We start from the raw sequence: 21,546 nt of genomic DNA, 5'->3' as shown, positions 1-21,546 counted from the left end.
GAGACCCCAGGTGAGGCTGATCAGGGCAATTAAGGCCTTTTACTGCACTGATGACCCCAACAATGTCTTCATGAGTGCACACAGCAGGAGCATAGAGATCTTTATACTACCAAGTCAAAGGCCTACACAAATCTGAGTGATGCTGTATGAGATAGTAGCTTGGCCCTAAAAGTGTCATCAAAACTGGTTAGCTTGGGTGCAGTGCTGTGATACCTCTCTATTGTGCAGCCTATAAAGTATGTTCCATTTTGCTCTTAGCAAGATTTTGAAGACAAGAGCCTGGCATTGACTGGTGCCATGGGGTGGGTCCCATATGCAACAGATTAACCTTGGAACAGGAGAAGAAGGGATGAACTGGAGGAAATATTGTATGAGAAAGGCCTCATCTTGAAGGAGAAGGAAAATTCATTGGCTCCCCTACAGAGAAACTTCTGTCAGTGAAGAAGTTTCTCCATATTGGGTAGGATCAATTTCCACTATATGTCTAGGATTCAGTACCCTTCTTCTTGGCCTTCAAGTGAATGAATAGATCAGTGGGCAGTGTGTGATAAAATGCAGCTGTAGACTGCAGTCACAATTGATACTGGTGCTCAAAGAAAGCCAAAGCATAAGCCTGTAACACCCGCATAGTCAAGAAGTTTATGACATTCTTGGTGCATTTGGAGATGGCTTTGAGGGAGATTTCTGGTACTGTGTTTGATCCCAGGATTTTTTCCTGAGCTACTTCTCTACAGGGTGGAGTGATGAGATCATGGAGAACTTCATAGATTTGCTGTCCTGTAGATTCAAGACTTTCTTTCTGTCCCTTTCCACTCTTTTCCCCCCTTTCCATTCTCTGTCAGAATTCCTCCCACTTATGCAGCTGTGTCCTTGTCTCTTTCCAGTGACAATAAGAAAATGCAATGTAGCCTGAGAGTAGTGGACTTGATATCTGGTTTTGCAGAGGGTGTACAGTAGTGGTCCACTGTTTCCTCCAGCTTTGTGTCAGGAATGGTAGTAATGGTTTGGGTCTGTCATGGTAACTGTGGAGGTGTCCTATGAAACACAAAGCTGTGCTATTTGGGAGAGGACTTCATACACTGAGTGTGTCATGTCTTGGCTTGACTGTCTATTGTCCTCCAGCGTTCATGTTATTTCTCATTATGTACACACATTATTAGAACAAGCTTCTTGCTATTAGTGTCATCAAAGCATTATTAATGGACAATCATGAAAATAATATATAATTATACTACCAGCTTTACTCCTGATATTTAAGCAATCCATCTATTGATACATTAGGATGTTGTATATGAACAAGGGCAACTGTAGAATCTCAGCTGCTTCTTCAAATTAAAATCATTTTTCCTTTTTCCAATGCATTTTCTTTGAGGGGTTGAATGAAGTAAAGGAACTCCATTAGATTTAGTATAATGCCTCTGTCAGATGGATTAGCAAACCTCCCATTGTTGTTCATGAGATAACTGTATTTTCCTGGGTTGAGGCATTCTGTAGTCTTTGTGTTGATTGCTGCCATGTAAAGCTACAGAAAAGAATGTTGTATAAGTGAAACTTCATTTCTAAATATAAACTATTTAATATTGTCACCTCGGTTGCAAAAGGTAGTTATATTTGGCTAAGGAAGTTTCACTAGTTGTTTCATGATTTCATGGCAAATATTTTGTGAAAAAATTAACCAAGGCTTGTCCCACAAGTATATACAGCACAAACTTCAGGGATTCACTAAAGAAGCACATTAATACTTGCTGTTGTAACATGAAAACTTTTACTATGCTGAAAGTCCACTGAGTTCTGAAATTCTGCCTTTCTGGAATCCCATTCTCCCCATAACTTTGCGCTCCACCTTCCAACATTTAATGACAATCCCTCCCCTTCCTTCCTCCCTCCCCACCATGGCTTATATTGTCTTATCATTTTTTAAAAAGCACACTGTATTCTACCACCTGGGGGATGAAGGAAGTCTTAACAAAGTAAATAACACTTAAACTGCCTCAAAGAAGTATCTGTGCAAACAGGCAGCCAGGAATAACAATCTGGAAGAATAAGAATTGTTCCATACATTTCTGAAAGAGTTAAAGTGTGCAAACTAGTGAAATGATATAAGTGTTAATGTTATTAAATATTTCAGTGCTGATTATTTGAGAAGAAATAGCCAGCTAATGTGTTTATCTTGCTTTCTCAAATGGCCATTTTTCTATTCTATCCTCAGATGTCAAAACCCCACCTTCCAGTCTTTCACCTCAGCTCTGACAGCTTTTATAAGTCAGCTGTCAGTTGTCAATGTACACATCTGTGGTGTATAAAAACTTGAAGTGTGGAGGCCATGTAATGATTGTATTACCAGTCTTAATGTTTAATTCATGAAGGCCTTTATCCAAGGCTAAAAGAATAATTCCTACATTCAGTGTTTTTTGGATCAGACCTTGAACCCCATGCTGTAAAAGTTAATTTAAATGGCAATGGATGTTCAAATTTGTTATAAAGCAGTGACAAAAATTTTGCCGCAGAATTAAAAATCAGGATAAGAATGGAGTTTTTTGGGACAGGACTCTTTCTCACTCTCTTGCTGAGATAATGCAATTTTAGTCGAACTATCATGTAACTTTGGTTCCTTTGGATCTCTGAGATTTCATCTATTTGTTTCCCTTCCATCTTATCAAGGCACTTTGATCTGACATGGCCTCCTCCTACTCCATTGATCCAATGTGGCAGATACACTTAGGCAGCTTGATCTAGTGCATAGGATCATACAGTTGAATGGAGACTGTGGCACTGCCAGGACAGAGCCATCTAATCTGTGCCCAAAACCTCTGGAAGATTCTCTCCTTAGTGGCAGGTAGTGTCACAGCTTCTTTCTCACCAGGAGACAGTAGGTACAAACATATATCCATCATATTCGTTGTTCAGGCATGTGCTCAATGCATGGCTTTACCAATAAATGGGGACCTAACATTTTGAAAGAAAAGTTGAGAGGCCAGCTACTTACCATTTCAATTTTAAACACTGAAAACATTCCACAGCCTGTCTCAGTTGAGTACAATTTTACTTAATCTTCTATGCTTCCTGATATGGCAGTATTTACAATGGGTTTATGCCCAATATCCACAGAGGGAGTTAAAAATCCAGGTGACTAGCCATGCTAACAATTTTTCACTGACTATAAATTCTAATTTGCAAGTAAGAAACACTAGAGGGCATTAAAAGTTCTGTGCACATACATCTGTTAACTCCGCAGTGCTGTACTTTAAAAACAGTCTTCTCAATGTGATTAGCAAATAAAAGATTATTAATACGATGGAAAAAGCTGTGGAGGCCATGTGCAGCCTGAGAAAAGACTGGCATTTAAATGGCAAATACAATGATTGTTTTGGTCAGCAAACACATGCAATACACACACTACAAATCAACATAATTATAGTTGCACATGGATTTTTCTGAGACCGCAAGCAAAACAATATTAAATACAGCCATTTCTGAAAGTTGAATTATCTAACTTGGGACTGGGCAGCTGATGGGATTGTATATTCCAGCCTGTTTCTGTTCTGAGAAATAGAATATTTTTTCATTTTCATACATTGTACAATTCTGTTCAAAACCTCACAAAAATCTTTGTAATTTCACTAGCTTCTGTTTCAAGTGAGTTCTAAACTGCATGTGTTCATCATAAAGAAACAAGGGAAGTAAAGACAGAGTGAGTATATGCAGAGGAGGGATTTTAGGAGTAGTTTGGAAGTTATTTTTCAGTGATGGAAATAGAACTTGCAAGATGGTTCTTTCACTTCCCTGAAAAAAATCTGGGCTCTTCAGGCATTTCTGTGCCCTATAATTCATTTCACTGATCTTTCTCTCTGGAAAGAATACTGCAGTGAAGATTCCAAGGCTGCAAAGAGTTTTTGAGGCAGAACTGCATGTATGGGACGTAACAGAGGAATGTCTTCCTCGGAGGGGAAAGGTTGCCTGTTCTCCCCTACCCCTTAATCTTTTTAAGATGATGAGTACTTATGTATATGACAGACTTCACAAAGGGTTTTATTTTTAAAAGTGCAAATGTTGCCAGTACCAGACCAGTGCAAGACAGACATTGATGCAAAGTGCTGGAAGGAAAGGCAGCCTTCTCCTGCTTCTCTCATTCCATCCTGTTTTTTGAAACCTGCGCAGAGGTGTGCACCACCATTGGCCAAGGGTCCAAAGTTGTGACATTTTTTACTATTTTACCTGCATGTAGTTCTGTGGCATTTTACATTCAACTGTTTCTGCGACCAAAACTGATTAAACTTGAGTGGTTTTTCCTTAGTCATTTTCCATATTGCTACGCTACCCAGCCCATGCAGCTATTTTAACAGCATCTATCACAATTGAATTGCGCTCGGGGATTTTCTTGGTGCATAGTAAGAAAAAGTATGCCTCTGAGCTTTCTTTTAGAAAAATCAGTGTAAATGAAGCATATTTTATGCAAAACTGAGAGAAAGATCAGTGAAATGAATTATAGGGCACAGAAATGCCTGAAGAGCCCAAATTTTTTGCAGGCAAATGAAAGAAAGTCTGTGCAAGTCTGATACTAGGATTCTGCACTGGATTTTGCACAAAAGCTTTAAAATAACAATAGACAATGATTCCCCTTTGGAAAAGAAGTGTTGCCTGCTTGTTTTCCTGTTTCAGAACTTACTTCATAAGATTACTGTCTACTATGTGTCTTAATTCTCTGATGGCAATGTACCTTTTTTGGGACTGGTTTAAAGTCATGGGACGCAACATTTTCGTTGGAGTTGGTTTTCTATTTCTCTGCATCACTGCAGCGATATCCATGATAATGACATCAGTGTGGGTAAATGAGAAGTCTTGAGGAACTGAAATACTGTATTGGCTCCTTCTGCACTGAAAATACCTCATGTCTTGTCATTATATTTATCTTAATGCTTCTTTACCAGTTCCATCTGTTTCTGCTAATAATCAATTGTAGCTAAGAATTTGTGCTGCTGATCAGTCCTTAGTTGTTCAGCCGAAGTAGCGTTGAATGATACCATCTTTTTCCTAGCTATGACTAATTAGAAAATTATTTCAGCTTCTTTTGGCAATGGACTTGCCACAATGCTGAGTGCCTTAAGCCACAACTTTTAGGTTCCAAAAATACAAATTTTAATGGCGAATGTACTATTAAAAAACAGTTCACAGTATAACAGTCTATGGCCTGTCATAATAAGCTGAGATGCACCATTATTCTATGAGCCACACTGTGTTGCAATTTCTAGTATGTCATTGGCATAAATCAGGGTGTCAGGCCCAGAATTCAGCTGTGTCGGGTTGCTTTTGCTGTTACTGGAGTATTATCTAGACACTACAAATCTATTAGAAGCAAGTAAGGTGTGAATTCCTTTTTCACGTGATGTACCAGAGCCTGAGCTGGGCAAGCACTGAAGCACGGCATAATCATATAATAATAATTGGATCTGACTTTATCAGGATGGGACAGTATTCATATTGTTAGTCATCAGCTGAAGAGAACAACATTTACATATTTACAGCTCTTCAACATCATTATCTGAATAGCTCAACTGCTACAGGAAGGAGTATTGTGTAAAACAAATGGAAATTATAAAGTACTCTGTCTGTTTCTATACCCCACATCATTGTAAATAAAAGGACAATACTGGTCAAAGTCAGCCATACAGCAGTTCATGATGTGACAGTGTTTCGATTGAAGAGGCTTCACAAGGTGCCATGAATGACACACCCGTGTTAATAGGATATTTCCTTTATTCCCTTCATCAAAATAAGCCTTAAAAGATAACCGGAATAACATAAAAGCACCAAACTGTCAATCTAACTCTTAAACAGTGCAACTAAAGAAGATTACAACTAAGGCTTACGGTAATGGTATTAGCATTTTTAGCTTTGGGTAGTAGTGGTATCAATAACAGCACCACATTTCTGATCTCACTGATGCTGGCCTCACTTTTTTGTCATCTAATGTGCCTGAAACCTCACTTGGGGGCAGATATTGAAGAACCCCCCCCCTCAAATTCCTGTTAGATGTCATTTTTTATCAGTTTAAAGATAAATCTTCATATAGGTGGAAGATTGTCATTATTTACTGATCTTTCATATGTCTATCCCATGTTTGCTTGTTTTAAATACAAAGGGTAAAACACAAAACAAGTATTTGTAGCCAGGTTAATGAGACTCAGCTGCATACCCAAAACCTAGCTGAAATAATTTAGAGTTAAGCATTTTGCATTGACTCTTGCTGATGTCTAATCTAATTATAAAGCCTTTGTCTTCACTAGGAAAAGATGTGTAGTGAGTTTAATATTAATGTCATAGACTAGTCAAGGCAGATGTAGTTAACATTTTTAGATGATTAAGATAAACCTCATTTCTTTCTCAGGAGAATCTAAAGACAGGGCCCTTAACGCTGGAATCTGCAAATTAGTTGTACATCTTTAATGTCCACAGAATACCTATCTGATCACTTGATAATATTCAGCAGTTTCTTGAGGAAGAAAACCAGGATTCATCAGGGAAGCTTTTAAGAGGAGAAATCACATCAGTGCATTGCCAGACAGGAAAGCAGTATGAAATCTCTACAGTGTGTTGAAGGAGACTGATGTGATCTATACAATATAAAAGAAAAATCTTTCTTTATCAGTTAACTTGGAACATAAAAGTGACTAACTTGACTGTTTGTAGTATCTGGTACCTGTTGCACAAATCACTTCTTCAACTCATGTTTAGTTGGAGCTTTCTTGAGCACAAGTGGTTTAAATGAAGAAAAATCAACTGCATTACAGCAGATCACGTATCTTCAGTATAAAACAGCATGCCAAAATAATGCATTCCAGAAACATCTATAAAGCAGCTCTGTTTTTATCAGTGCCCAGATATGTCAAGATGCATAACAGGCCTTCATGATTATAATAAAGCACTGACAAAGTATGCAATAAAAGTCATACTATAGCTTAGGGTTATGTTTTCTGATTGGTGACTGGTGAAGTCATGCTATGAATTTACTTGAGAAAGCTGGAAGGGAATGGTCTAATCATATTGTTTATATTATATACTACTTTCCATCTTATAGTAAACTATAAAGTACACCTATTTTTTCTGCAGTATTGTTTTTAACATTTAGAATATTTCTGCTTGTATTACATGTGGACATTCTTTTAAAAAATACTTCTAAAATAAAAATAAGTCATTTAATATGCAAACACTTTAAAGCTCACTGATCTTCTTACTGGTTCTGGCACATTCTGTTGTATTAGCCAGTATCACAGTAGTGCTGTTGCATACTTCTGGATATTGCTTTGTAAAAATATCCTGTTTTCTCCTTTATCTTATTAAATATGAATGTTCAAAAGTGAGACAGGAATAATTGAAGGTCTGTGTAAACAGCAGCTGGTCAATGCAATTAAAAAGGTATTCTTAAACTCAGAGAACTGGATTCTTAGCTTTAAGGTCTGTCATGTATGAAGAAAGAAATAAAACCTTGTAATTCAAATTGCTTCGGTTCGAAAATTAAGTATCACTACGGAATGTGCACAAGTTTTTAAAGAGCAGGTCAACATCTGAGCAGAAGATAGGACTTAGAGAAGAATTTGTCTGATTTTATCCTAATTGTTCAGGAATGGAGCACGAGGGCAAGTTCAGGATGTTCTTTTGCCTCAGAAGAGAACATAAAAATACTAACAAATTACTTTTAAGAACCCTTTTGATATGTAGTTTTGCCCTGATCTCTTTCATCATGCTGTTAGGCAGCAAAGGCAGCTCTTTCAGCACTGTGAAGGGAGAACGCAAAGAATCGCCCTCTAGCTGGTTAAGGAATTCTGTAAAGGTTGAGGAATTATATCTCTGGAAGGAATCCCAGTTTGATCTCCTCCACAAAAAAGGCCAACAGTCACAGTAGAGTGTTACTGATTAAGGGCTGGAAAATGCAAACAATGCCATTATACAAAGGACTATAGAAAAGCTTCATATTGTGCAATTTGAAAATATATTAGAACACATCTTTAAAATAGAATCTATTTCATCCATTGTAATAAATGATTTTTAATTTTGCAAATCATTGTACCTAATGACAGTTTATAGTTTAGCTAATCTTGAAATAATATTTCTGTATTTGAAAGGAATTCTATTTTTATCTAAAGTAATACCAAAAAGTCCAGCTGGTGCTTTGTACTCAATATAAGACTGTGTTGTCAAGTATAGGACTGAATGGAGTAAATGCTGCTAAATCTGCAGATACCATTGAAAACAGTCCCAGATAATTCCTTCCCTAGAAATGATGGGAACTTTGCTTGAGTAAGGAGCCCAAGAGAGAGGCCAAGTAGCAACTTGTTTGCATAGTTGTCAGAAAAGCACACTGAGTTTGTTTGTACCGCTGTAGAAGTCAATGGCAAGGATTTTATTAATTTCAATGGAAATCTTGGTAAAATATTTGCTTATGTTCATAAATACAGGGAATACAGTTCAGGAAATCTGATTCTGTCAGCGGAATCTCATTCCACTGTTCTGGACGTTAGTTAGGGCTACCAATGCCTGATTTCTCCTATTGCAAATTCTGTTCAGGTTGAATTTGAGGATATTTTCTGATTTTCCAGAATTTTGTTTGCCTGGACTGTTTATGTCATACTGTTGACTTGCACTTGTGCGGTAACTTGAGACACATCCCTAATGTCTCAGATCTACTTCACAGGCTCAAACCATTGGAAGTTCCATGTGCAAAGTTTCTCTCAGGAAAATCTCAGAATTGAGCACTACTTTGCAGGAATGGCACAAACTTCAATTTCAGTTCAATACCTTTCTGTTTTGTGTTTCACTGAGAAACTCTCCAAGATGAAAAACATTTACAGTACCTTTCCTATTCTGAATGTCTTTATTTCAACATTGGCTCCTCTGCTAATGAAGTGGCACTTACTTTGCTCCCTCATTTCTTCCTCAATTTTTTTTTAATGCCAACTCTGATAGGTAGAGTCTCTTATTGTAACTGCTTCATAGTTCATCCATACTACCCTCTCTCAAATCTTTCTCAAGATGGATATCTGATACCTACCTACCTATTAGACAAATAACAATGGACATATTAAGAAAACCAGTGTTATTTACAGACATAGACAGAAGTTTTAAATTTTTTTTGAACTGTTGAATTATGGATGTTTACAAGCTCCATCAACATTTTTGCTTCTTCTCACTCCTTCTCTCTCTCTATCATATACTATATTCAACGCACTGTTTGAATTGAGTCCAGGTGCTAGAGTGATTTATAAGACATACGCTTAGCTTTGTAGCATTGAGTATTTCTGCTGATTCTGTATAGTTCAGTGTGCGCCATAATTCTTTACAAAAATAAAGCCCTAGAATGCAATTACAAAATTTTTAGGACAGCAACCCTGAGCTTATGAAATCTAGTGCATTTGTGGTTTGACTTCCAAAGTGGACAAAATTTGCATTTTATATTACTCTGATACAAAGTTTTATTAAGCTCAACATGATTCACAAATAAACAATCGTTGATGATATTTGTTGACACATAATTAAAATAAATAGGCACTTTAAAAAATACAAGTAAATATCTGGATAGGCACTTAATTAAAAAAAAAAAGGAGTTAAAACCTGAAATTCAGTATTCATTCACTGACTTGCCTTTAAGGAAGTAAGGTTTACTTAAATTCACAGACCATCAGAAGGGTAGCCTTAGCTATGTCAAGTGATGAAGACTGTGAGAAGTGAGACAGGAATAATTGATTTCATGGACAGTCCTGTGGAGACACCTTTCAGTTTGATTATTTTGTTAATTATCTTACCCAAAAAAGATATTCTGGGTATCCCCAAAGGAGTAAACAACTGTAAAAGACAAGGATAGGTGCCTTTGACCTTCTTCATAAGCCAAATATCCAAGCTCTAAAAAAAGAAAAAAAAATTAATTAAAACACACTGGTGTGTACTAATAATTGTTCAATGTCTGTCTTATTTTAATGATACATTATTCCAGAAGAGGGTCTTTTTAGAGGCAGTAGGAGGATAGAGTTAGAGAAGCTGTGGAATCTCCATTCTTGAAGATATTCAAAACTTGTTTGGACACAGCCCTAAGCAACCTTATCTGACTTCAAAGTTGGATCTAAATTCGAAGTTAGCCCTGCTTTGATGAAGGGGTTTTACGAGCTGACCTCCTATGGTCGTTTGCAACCTAATTTATTCTATGATTCTGTGATAATGCAGGTCCTTTTGCAGATCCCAGAATATTTTCCTCTACTAGTAGATGACTATGGGCAGCATGCAGAACATAAACACAAGCTTACAACACTGTATGAGCAGTGTTTGCAGTCTTTGTAATCATACTTTGGAAGGTTCAGATTTTCCTTCCACCATGCTACACATTTTCTTTTCTTTATGGTAAAATAGCACTTTCAGAGCTCCTGAATAGGAGGTCCTTCACAGTGATACAACAAAACATTTCTTCTCTTCAGGAAAACTAGAAATGAACACGATGTACTTTCTGCTGACTTTACATCTAAGATATTTCTGCATAATTATGTAAAAATATAATCTACCATGACTGTAAATGGTTGGAGTGCTACCTTTTTGTTTGACCTAATATAATTGATGAATGTGAACTTTTAATTTCCTAGACATGCAGGGCAAGCAGGGGCCTTAAGGAGATCTATTCAAGGAGTATCTCCTTGGAGATACTGAAGACCTAATCTAACTCCCTACTCACTGAAGTAGAATCGAGCGTACTCAGGCTATCAGATAGGTCCTTAGAGGAGCAGTTATTTGTCTAATCCAGCAGTTCCCAGATCTCTGTGCTTGCCAGCCTGCTTCTGAGTGTGATTTCCACCTTGTCTTGCATTCCAGCAGCTGACTGTCCCTCAGGCTTTGTTCGTAACTGAGCTCTGACTCCACCTGGGGTCATGGCTCCTAATTAGGGAGCAGTTGGTCTAACCACATCTTAATAAAGTAAACACAGTATCTCTTAGTGTGCTGCTCCAGAATTTCCCCATGATGGCAGTTTTGGAAAGTTTTCCTAATATCCAACTTGGGTTTTATTTACTTTTCAATTTTATTTGGCAAATTAAAGTTTCCTGTCCTTCCCCCCACTGTTACCCTTGAGAGAACTGAATGGTCTCCTTCTATAATGAACTTTACAGACTGATAAATGTGTTTTAATTTCACTTTTTTCCTTGCTAGACTAGAGAAAGCCAATTCCTTCTACTTTTCCTAATATGACATGTTTTCTGAATGTTTCATTACTGCTGTTGTCCTCCATATGCTTTCCCACATGTTTCTTTCCTCCGGGACAGTGCCTGAAACTGTGCATGTGCTCCATTGAGGTTTCATCACAGAACAGTACATGATTTTGATATCACAGATCAGTTAATATACACTATATAGAAAAAGCCATTTTGCAGTAGCATTACATTTTTGACTTGGATTGTTTGGGATTCACTTCCTGATGTGCTGCCTACAAGTTATTTCCTACTCTTTCTGTTTATTTAATTTCATTTGTGGCACTTGGCATTTGCCTTTATTTGTTACTATCATTTTCATTATGCATTATATCCCTAATTTTCCAAGAAAATTTTTGATTCTGAATCTGTCCTTCAAAGTGCTTGCAACTCCTTTTCTTTCTCTATTCTGATGTGCATACCTATAACCTTGTGAAAATGTATTATTTTACCTTTTCTAATGAAATGTAAGTAGAGAGAGGTCAGCCTTCTTAGCTTTATTCTTAATATGCTCTCTTTTCCTGTTAAATAATGGACTTAATATTGTCTTTTTTCTTGTTAAGCCAGAAAATATATACCTCCAATCAAATAGCACACTCAGGTTTTTTTGTTGCCTTACAGATGTCTTGAGATGTGAAAGAATATGTATTAAATAGTCTTCCTGAATGCAGTTCTGAGGTCTGGCTCCATTTTGGCCTCCAAATATTAAATCTTCTCCATCCTGTATCATAAAACACAATAAGTCAATCTCTTAATGGACAGAAATATAAACTTTATGAAATAAAGACAGTATATTCAAATTATTATTACTGTTCTCTTAAGCCTCTTATAATTAAATGACATTTCTCTTTCAGTTCACAGAGAAATTGGATAGTTGAAAGATTTCTAGTGAACAGGGCTAGGTGACATGGAATTCCTGGAAAGCAAACTATTTGCATTAATATGAGCATACTTCTTTTTGAAGGCAATAAATAAATGTACCACTTCTATTAAACTCAGTGAAAAAAACTCAAGAACTGAAAGGAAGAAGAAAACAAGCTTTACATGGTAGTCTAATCAGACAGGAGTGATCAATTAGTATGCAAAAATGTCTACTGGAGTTTCAAGTTCTTAGTATATATAGGAATTTGGCTTGTAGGTCTTGTAGAAATGACAATTTTTTTTATATCTTCTGAGCCACATGTGGAAGACTTCATCTGGACAAACATTGCCAACTACTTTGTAGGCATAATGAAAAAAATAAATAAGATTTTGAAGATCTCCCCTCTAATTTGGTATCCCTTTAATTGCTGGCCAGAGTTCTAACTCTTAAAAGTTGGCAATTTAGGAACTCTAAATAAGACAAATGGAACAATTTTTTTACTTTCCTGTGCTTATATGGTTAAAAATAATAAACTCGTTACTATTCTGAAGTATGTTTTCTAATTGGTGAGATTGTTGCTATTAAAACTATGTAGCATGTGTAGAAAATTAATATATTATGAATTTTTAATTGCTAAGCATAGAGATCATATTTGGGAAATCAATGGACTATCAGTTCCAATTAATTTGATTATCTTATATGTGTGCTTGTGCTGCGCTTCCATTATAGGTCATCTAATTTGTTTTCACATTTATTTTCACATATCTCTTTATCAGAGAATACTATGGATACTTCTTTTTAAACTGAAAAGTTACAAGGGTACTGCCAAGTGTTTATGCAGAGCTTCTCAGGGGTGTATATAAACATTTCTGTATTTCCTCCATCCAAGGAAATATTAAGTATTTTGTACCACTAAATGATAAAAACCTCTCTTTTTCCAATGGGAAGAAGTACATCAGAATTCTTTGAACTAATGAAGTACTTGTTGAGGGAGATACAATGAATTGCACAAATTGTACAGATGAAGAACTGATTGCATCTTATGTAGTAAGTAAGTTTAAGGAATGGCATCCCACTGCTCCCAGGCATTGTTTTTTATTCAGCTCATCCAACATCATATGACTTTAATAAAATATTTCATTTCGCTATTAGAATCAAAATGTTGTAATCGAGATGCCTGATACACTGATAGGCAGCAAGATAAATCATAATTTTAAAAGACAGTAATGAGACAAAATGACAAACTCTTATATTATAACATATGTTTTAATACCTCTCTGCAGTGAGGATTTTATAGCTATTTTAAAATGTTCATACTTTCCCCTAAATTTTTTAAATTTGTGTTGAGTTGTGAAAGTTCTGCTTTCTCCTCGTCTATGTGCTTTTCTAATCAGACATAGGCACTGAGACCTAATCTTCGAAAGTATTTTGGTGCTTACTACTGAAGCCATTAAAAATTAAAACACTGAAATAAAAATTGTGAAAGGCAGAGAGGGCCAGATAGAGTTTTGTTTTGAAATGGGAGCAGGCTGAACCATTTCCTCCCAATGTTGGGTTTATGTACGAAGATGAAGAGCAGAGACAGAGAAGGAGAAAGACACATCCCTGACCGCCCAGCAGGGATCTCTACAAGTGCTGTGTACTCTGAAGGAGCTGGAGAGAAGCTATGGAGCCCTCCTAGAATGATGTGAATTCCCACCGCTGTCACAGAGGTGGGATGAATATCACCTTAGCTCCATACTTCTTGTGACTCCACACCTAGTGAGGCCCTGAAGTACCTTTGATAGCCTGGGCCCACAGTGATTTAATGACGACTCCAGCTGTGTTACTATAGGTTGGTTACGATGTGTCATTGTTTTAGTCATTCTCAATACCAGTATGGACAGAGTGATAGATTTTTTTTTTTTAAGGCTAGACAGAATCTTTGAATCATTCTGTCTGTTCTGTATATGACTCTGGCCTTTTCATTTCACTTTTTTATCCACATACCAAGCCCAATAATTTGTCCAGAGCACCACTTCCAGTCTTAATTTGAAAACATCAGGGGATAGAAAATCCAGCATTTCCCTGGATAATCAGTTTAAGTAGTTAATCACAGTTAAAAATCTGTGCCCTATTTCCAGTTTAAATTTGTCTTGATTCAGCTTCAGCTGCTGTCCATACCATATCTTTTATGTTAAACAGAATTTATCTTTAATATCTTTTGTTTTTTTCTGAAGACGGAAGATTCTCAGTCTTTTTTTGGTGGGTGGATAAAATAAACAGATTGACCTACTTTAAAGTCTCTCACTATAAGGCATGTTCTCCTTTCCTTCTATCATTTTTATGTCTATGACAGTACCTTCTCCATCTTTGCAAATACAGTGAAAATACTGGCCTCAAAACGGTGTGCATTATTGCAGGGCTGCTCTCACTAATGTTACATAAAATAATAACACCCATTTATTTCTATTTACTCCTCTCCTACTCATAGACCCAAAGGTCCTATTCACCCTATTAGCCATAGCATGACACCAAATATAGGAATACCAGTGGAAGGGATAAGTGTTCCTTCCATTCTGACTCTAAATCTTTTTCAATTATTACTTTGCCGGATGCAGCCTCTATTCTATAAATAAAATCCACATTCTTTGTTCCTGGATACATAACTCCACCTTTGGCAATGGTAAAATACCTTTTTAATGATCCAAGCTTGTCAAATGATCCAGATCACTTCACATAACTTGCTTACTCTTGCAATAATTTTCTAGTCCCACAGTTTTTGTGTATTCCACAAATTCTGTCAACTGTAATTTTTTATTTATTTCCAGATTGTTGATAAAAGGTGTCAAATACCAATAACCTTAGTAATAATGCCAGGAAAACCCTCCCAAAAGTGGCCTTACTGAATGACCATTTTTACGGCTATCTCCTTTGCGATCTATAATTAAACCAGTTTTAAGCTACTTAACATGTGCTTTAGTAATATTTTAATGGAATATATTTTCAGTTGTAATTAAAAAATCTAAAAATATTACCATTCAATTTATAATGTAGTACAAAGCTAAATTTAAAAAAAGGAAAGTTTATTTCTTTATTATACTATTGTATATTTGAAATTTTTATTAATTGAATACATATAAATTTTCTGTTTATGTTTATAATTTCTTGAGTCAAGCTGCTTGCCTTTTTCAAATACTGACAGAGTGACAGCTCTCTTCCAGTCTCCAGGAATGTTTCGAATATTTGAAACATTTATGCAGCATTATCATTTTGAGACAGATCTTGTTATCCCATTTCCAGGAGATCTGCATTCTGCAGGGGTTCTTCAGGCCTATTGATTTAACAATGTTTATTCTTATAGATGCCCTTTGAGAACCTTTCTAACTGCAAAATACTTCATCAACATGCTTTCTTCTGTGTGCAGAACATGTCAATATTAACACTTCAGACCATTTCAATGTTAAATGTCTATTTTGGCATGACTGAGGATTCATTTGAAGAGTTTATGAAATTTTCATTGCAGGAGCAGCGAAACAGAATAGGAAGGGCTTATCCCATCTTGATCAACTTGAACAGGAAGAAGCTTTTAAAAATTGTTTGCATGCGTGTCTATATTTTAATTTGTTTCTTTATTTTCACAAAATTAAGCTTTTGACTCAAAATCGAATTTTTCACTTTAGAAATTTTTTCTTGGTATGTAATGGAAATTGTAGCTCAGATAGCTCAGACCACAGTTCTCTACAGGTTAGGTGCCCTGTCTAGGCTTACTTCCTCAGGTATCATAGCCTTTCCTATTGATGAGCCTCTGTAGTGAGTCTGGAAGCTGCACATCTTGGTTTTCAAACAAACAGTATATCCTTTTGGCTTTTGAGTATATTGAGTTTTCATCAGAATGCAAAGAAAAGATTACTGATTTTCCCATTGTGGGTGATATTACAGTACCAATCAGCGGTAGGTTTGCAAAAGTCAATTTAGATGATTTATTATGGGCCAAATTTAAGTTTGAGATGCTTGACATCTTGTATTTGCTGTACTCTGAGTTCTGTCAACGTCTACAGGCACCAAATTTCATTTTTCAAGGGACAAATACAGTTCTCAATTTCTACAAGATCATATATTCATTTTCATAATGCTGTACTAAACATAAGGGGGACATTTGAAAACAAATATGCAGTATTTGATTACAAAAGCATTTATATCTCCCCAGTGCTCTTATCAGATGGGGAGAGCTGTCAGCATGCAATGGGATCCTGTATCTTTTCAACATTATCTAATGAAAAAATGAACCAGAACACCAGATGATTTTATGGATTTTATGGATTTTTATTATTTGGAGATGCCTATAATTGTTTTGTATTAAAAACTACACTGCCATATTCCAACTATGCTCTCCAGAGATCTGGAACAAGAATTTCCAGTGCTTACTTGTAACTGTATTTCTCTGACTGGTGGTGCTTTTGTTTTAAATTACCCATTCAGTCATTAACTTCTGCAGATTTTTACATTAAATACAAATGTTATAAATGCTTTAATTTTATATTTTAGTTTTCAGTAAAGACGTCCAGCTGGCCCGATTCCTCCTATGTAAACATTGTGACACTTTTGTTTAGAAGATACCTCAGCATGTGCATGGCAATGGCCAATGAAATCTCCATTATCGCTGTTTGACAGGGAATGCTTTGAAAGGCTGTATATTTTTAATGAATAAGAAAAATCAAAGACAGAAGAACATCTTGGGCTTTTATACAGAACAAAAAGGACATATTTATTGGCTCATTAATACTAGATGTCAGATTGCTGTGTTGACAGCCGGCAGTCCCAAGAGTTCTATCACCTAGAGGGAGTATTAAATATAGAATAAACAGTTGAGTATAAACTAAGGGGCTATTATTCTATCAGAATAGTGGGTGGGTCTGTTAGCTTAATTTATTAGCAGTGAAACTCAAGTCACAGAACTGTTCAGATGAAATTCCAGACCATAGCTCATAACCCTTATAGCCTTCTATTCTAGATTATTCTCTCCTCCCCAAAATTTGAACATATTTCTTTCTGCAAAAAATAAACTATCTTCCTTTTTTCTCCTCTCACCCTTCTTCCAGGCTTGCCTTTGTTTCCATTTCTTTCCTCACCTTCCTTGAAGAATTTTTAACAGCCCCTCTTCCTCTAATCTCTTCCCTTCTTGCAGTGCACTACTGGTACATGTGTTCATTTCCTGTTGTTGCTCTAACACTCGTTATTTGCTCTTTCCATTTCTCATCCTATCTTTCATCAGAATTTCCTTTTCTTTTGCACTTTAAGACCACTCTTTATTGTTACAGGCTGTAACAGGTCCTGTTTGACATTTTGGTCTGTGTTCTTCCCAGTAGTCCAATGATACATGTTTTCCAGGGTTTCTTTTCACTTTAAATGATCAGTGAAAAAAAATCTCCTCATCTTTGTTTGCTTGAACATTTCCTCTTCCAATGGAATTCACACTTGGAAAATATTTCCTTATCCCATCCCCGTTTCTCTTCTTTGGTTTCAAAAGATGAAGAATTCCATTTGTGTTGCTAATATGTAGATTTGTAAACAAAATGGATAGTATTTGACTATATTCATTTGTGATTTGGAAGGATGTCTATATCTAAATAGCCAACAGCAGTATGCCTTATTATAATATTTCCCTTGTCTTTCTTTGCCACACTCTTTCACCTGCTATTATCACTTATTATGTTTCCTCTTTAACTTCCAATCTGATTCAACAGGACAAGGACCGGCTGTATTTGGGTAACATGTAGCAAATTCAGCTCCCTACTTTTTAGGGCAGTTAGGTGCTATTACATAAAACAAATAATAATTGCATTGCCCTGATTTATAGTGCCCTGTATTAATCTAGACTATTCATATTCCTCCTTGATGATTACAATGTCTAATATGGGTGCGTAGACAGCTGTCCAAATGATAAATACTATTTTATATATTTTGTATGTGTATATATATATATACACACACACACTTTTTTTTTTCTGGTAATCTTTCCCAGTGATGTGTCTTGTAGAGAGCAATGTCCTTAGTTCTCATTTTATCAGACTTCTTATACGATAACACTGTAATGAAAGCAGCTCCAAGATGTATGGTTAGTGTGTGTACAAAAGAAAGACCTTTTCATAATTGTATTATTAGAGAAATGTAATGGCCATGATTTAATTTGAAAAATTTATGTGACCTCTTCTGGCTCTGCTGGCATATTGGATCTCAGTTTTTTAGGCAAATAGAAGGGCTGATCATGCCTGCATTTAAATTCTATAAATAAGCCTAATTTCCTGAAAAATGAAGGAGAAAAACACTAGCTTACAAATTTCTAGGCTCTCAGACTATTTTATTTGGATAGTTTTCTGGACATTCCTAAACTGACCATGGAGTAATAAGACTTTAGATAACTCTAAAATACAAGTTGTTCTTAATTAGAAGTGATCATACTTTCTGGTTCTTGAATATTTAAAATTGGACTGGGACAAGATAGTCTTAAGAGGAGATGTGAACAATAGATTTATATGCTAAATACTACAGCTGTACAGGTGTTGGTTCATGTGGAGGATAAAAGGGTGGAGGCCCTGTATTCTGCATAGCATAAAAGCCAGTCACAATCTGGCCTGCTGTAAACGGTGAGTTACAGATTTCTTCAACAATGTGGCTTTTTCTGTTAGCATGTATTTTCGCTTCATCAATTTCAGCCTGCAAATTTTTCCAGGATCCCTGTGCAAATTTACTAGGACAAAAATGGACATAACTTGTCAGAACAACAACCGTTAACAATCTGTTTGATACTCTATACCAAAGACTGCAGGAAAATCTATCCTGCAGTTGACCCTATGATGTCAGCAGTCACTCCATGTATTCAAGGGTAATCAGCTCTAACACTTATTTGATCACAGGCCAGGCCTGCTGATTGCTGAATGTTAAGGAAAACAAGAAAAACCGAGCAGATAACACAGGATTGTGCAGAGGAGTGTTTGTTGCTGAGAGAGTTCAAAAAGAAATATTTTGGATGTGAGTCAAGAAAAAGCTGAGATTATTTAGAAAAAGAGTATAAGGCAAAAGGATATGCCAGTGAAAAGGTCAAAAGGAAGTTTAAGAAAAAAGCAACTTGTCTTAGATATTTGAGATCCTTGAATTAACATGCTAAGGCTTAATATTAATGCAAAGAGTAGCGGCTTTCTCAATCAAATCCTATCAGGCTACATGTTTACACATAGTATATCTAACAAATTCTGAAGTAATTGCTCAGATACACCAAGTCTTGAATAAAACCTGTGCTGGATCCTACAAAGTAGTTCTTACAGAGCTGCACTGGAACAATCAGATAAGCGTAACTAGATACCAAACATAATATTTGAGAGATCCTATACTCTCATGTACTGCTTAATTACTATTAATTATGCAGTTTCTTAAAAAAAAAAAAATCAGAGCAGCAGGGACCAGTTGATAAAGGACAACGATTTTGAAATAAAACCATGCTTTCATTAGCCCTTTTAAAGCTTTTCAGAGCAGTGGGGAATCCTTTTTGATACTAACTACTGTCTTCCCGTACATTTTCATAAATATACGTACAGAAAAAAAATCTAGACTAGAACTAATCTAACCATGCTGCATTGGAGATCCTGAGATGAAAATTTAAAAAGCTTGTTCAAAGCTCCATAATATCACAACTAGGTTTTGTTGGAACCCAGAAATAAAAGTCACTGTAATTTGTTAGGCTTTAAATACCAAGATGCACTACTGATGGGTGATAGTACCAATATGATTTTCCAGTTAACTGGCTCAAGACAAAGCATTTAGGGAATAAGTCTGAAAAGCGCTTTTTCATTTGTGCTCTATGTGAAATATTTTCAGTGCACATCTTAGTTTTGTTATGCAAGGATGCATGAAAGTCTAGCAAATGTGTCACAAGAAAACAAAAGAAATTGCTTTGAAGAGATTGTGTCAATCTTGAGATCAGCCCTTCAAGTTTAGACCTGAATTGACCATGTTCAAAAGGCAAAACTTTTAAATATTTTAAATATACCTTTGAAATTGTACTCACTTTTATATGTCGACTGCTGTTATTCATTATCCCCTTCAGAGTTGCAAGCTTGGGGCTAGTTATTTTACCAGTCATGTAACAGAGTATTGTGTCTTGTGGAGAAGCTGAAGTCAGATGTTTGCATCTTTCCGTCATTCAAGCATTTCTGCAGCAACAAGTCCAGAGTGGCAATCCTGTTACTAACTGTGGCCAAGAGAATAGGCATACAATGTCATTTGGCCTGATGTGGCAAATTTAGATGTCATTTGTTGTTCTCCAGAAAAAATGAGTCAATTCAGTTGAATCTTCCAGGGTTGCCTATTTCAGAGAAGTGAAATAGTTGCTAACACTTCAGTTTGTTTACTATGACCTGGTGACATTTTAGTAAGTTTATATCGATTGGGGCTGAGATGAAAGGCAAGGGAATACCAGTTTTTATATTGAAATTGATCATCAACAATAATCTCTCTTCTGATGCACTTCTTAGAGCATCTTTCTTGATTTGTCATTTCTTGTTCAAGACCCAATCACATGAGCTTCGACTGAGATATTTGCTGGTAAGTATTGTAGGGTAAGGAATTTTGTTGTTTTGCCCAGTAGTCCTGTGGTTAGGGAGCTTACCTGGAAGATTTTTCCATCCCTGAGTGGATTTGCGCCCAAGTCATCCGTCTCCCAAGACCATGCTCTGTCTACCAGGCTGGAGCAGGCTTGTACCTCTGTACAGGTACTGCTGTAGCAGCTGTATAATTTTCAATGAAATACTTATAGGTACACTGACTCAGAGAGATTGAGAGAGAATAATTCTTCAGCTTGGTGACTAAGACTCTTATTTTACAGACAAAACAGTTCCTGTTCCAGTGAGTTTAAAGTGCATTTGATACAGTCAGCTGAAGACAAAGGAGATCCAGAACATCTTAAAAAATAGCAGTTAGGGTATCCCCTTAGGAAGTAAAATCTCCCAGGTAAGTCTGGCAAGGGAGGAGGAGGGGAAAAATGCTATCCTCTGTTCATTGGTGTTCAAGGGACCACCACTACCTCCTTCGTTTTGTCAGACTAGCCCTAAAAAGTTTCCAAGTAGGGTGTTCTGTCAAAAATAGGCAATAGTTAAATTCAGATTGACCAAAGCCTTTTTGGTAAATAAGCTATTTCAAGCAAAAAATCATGGAGCTGTGTATAATTATTAGTAAAGAGAGCGCAATGCATTACTAATTTTAATCTATGACCTTCAAATTTCTCTACAATCAGTGCTGCATCAAATACCCTATCAAATCTTAGCAGAAAACTATACTTATTTTAAAAAAATATGTATTAATTCAGAATTTCTGCTATTTTTTTGAAAAATAAAGGAAAACTTCAGAATGGTTAGTATATAAAAGCTCAAATACAGTTCAGGGAAAAAACAAAAATATAACCTAACATTACATGTTCCCCTCTTCAAAGAT

The 21,546-nt window shown here is 36.1% G+C and overlaps 1 long non-coding RNA gene across 2 annotated transcripts; it reads right to left on the bottom strand.

Moving 5' to 3' along the window:
- Positions 1-423: 423 nt before the first annotated feature.
- LOC135328187 (uncharacterized) lies at positions 424-21,263 on the bottom strand. 2 transcript variants are annotated; one of them, XR_010388950.1, is made up of 3 exons: positions 20,126-21,263; positions 9,798-11,940; positions 424-1,522 (listed from the first exon to the last, which is right to left on the bottom strand). It is a non-coding gene; the product is annotated as an uncharacterized LOC135328187 (long non-coding RNA). The 2 variants fall into 2 exon arrangements; XR_010388949.1 differs by lacking the exon at positions 424-1,522 and having other exon boundaries at positions 9,181-9,894; positions 11,798-11,940.
- Positions 21,264-21,546: the final 283 nt, after the last annotated feature.

The sequence above is a fragment of the Dromaius novaehollandiae genome, chromosome 4, assembly GCF_036370855.1.
Source record: "Dromaius novaehollandiae isolate bDroNov1 chromosome 4, bDroNov1.hap1, whole genome shotgun sequence".
NCBI classification, from domain to species: domain Eukaryota; kingdom Metazoa; phylum Chordata; class Aves; order Casuariiformes; family Dromaiidae; genus Dromaius; species Dromaius novaehollandiae.
This window is presented reverse-complemented; position numbering and strand designations above follow the sequence as displayed.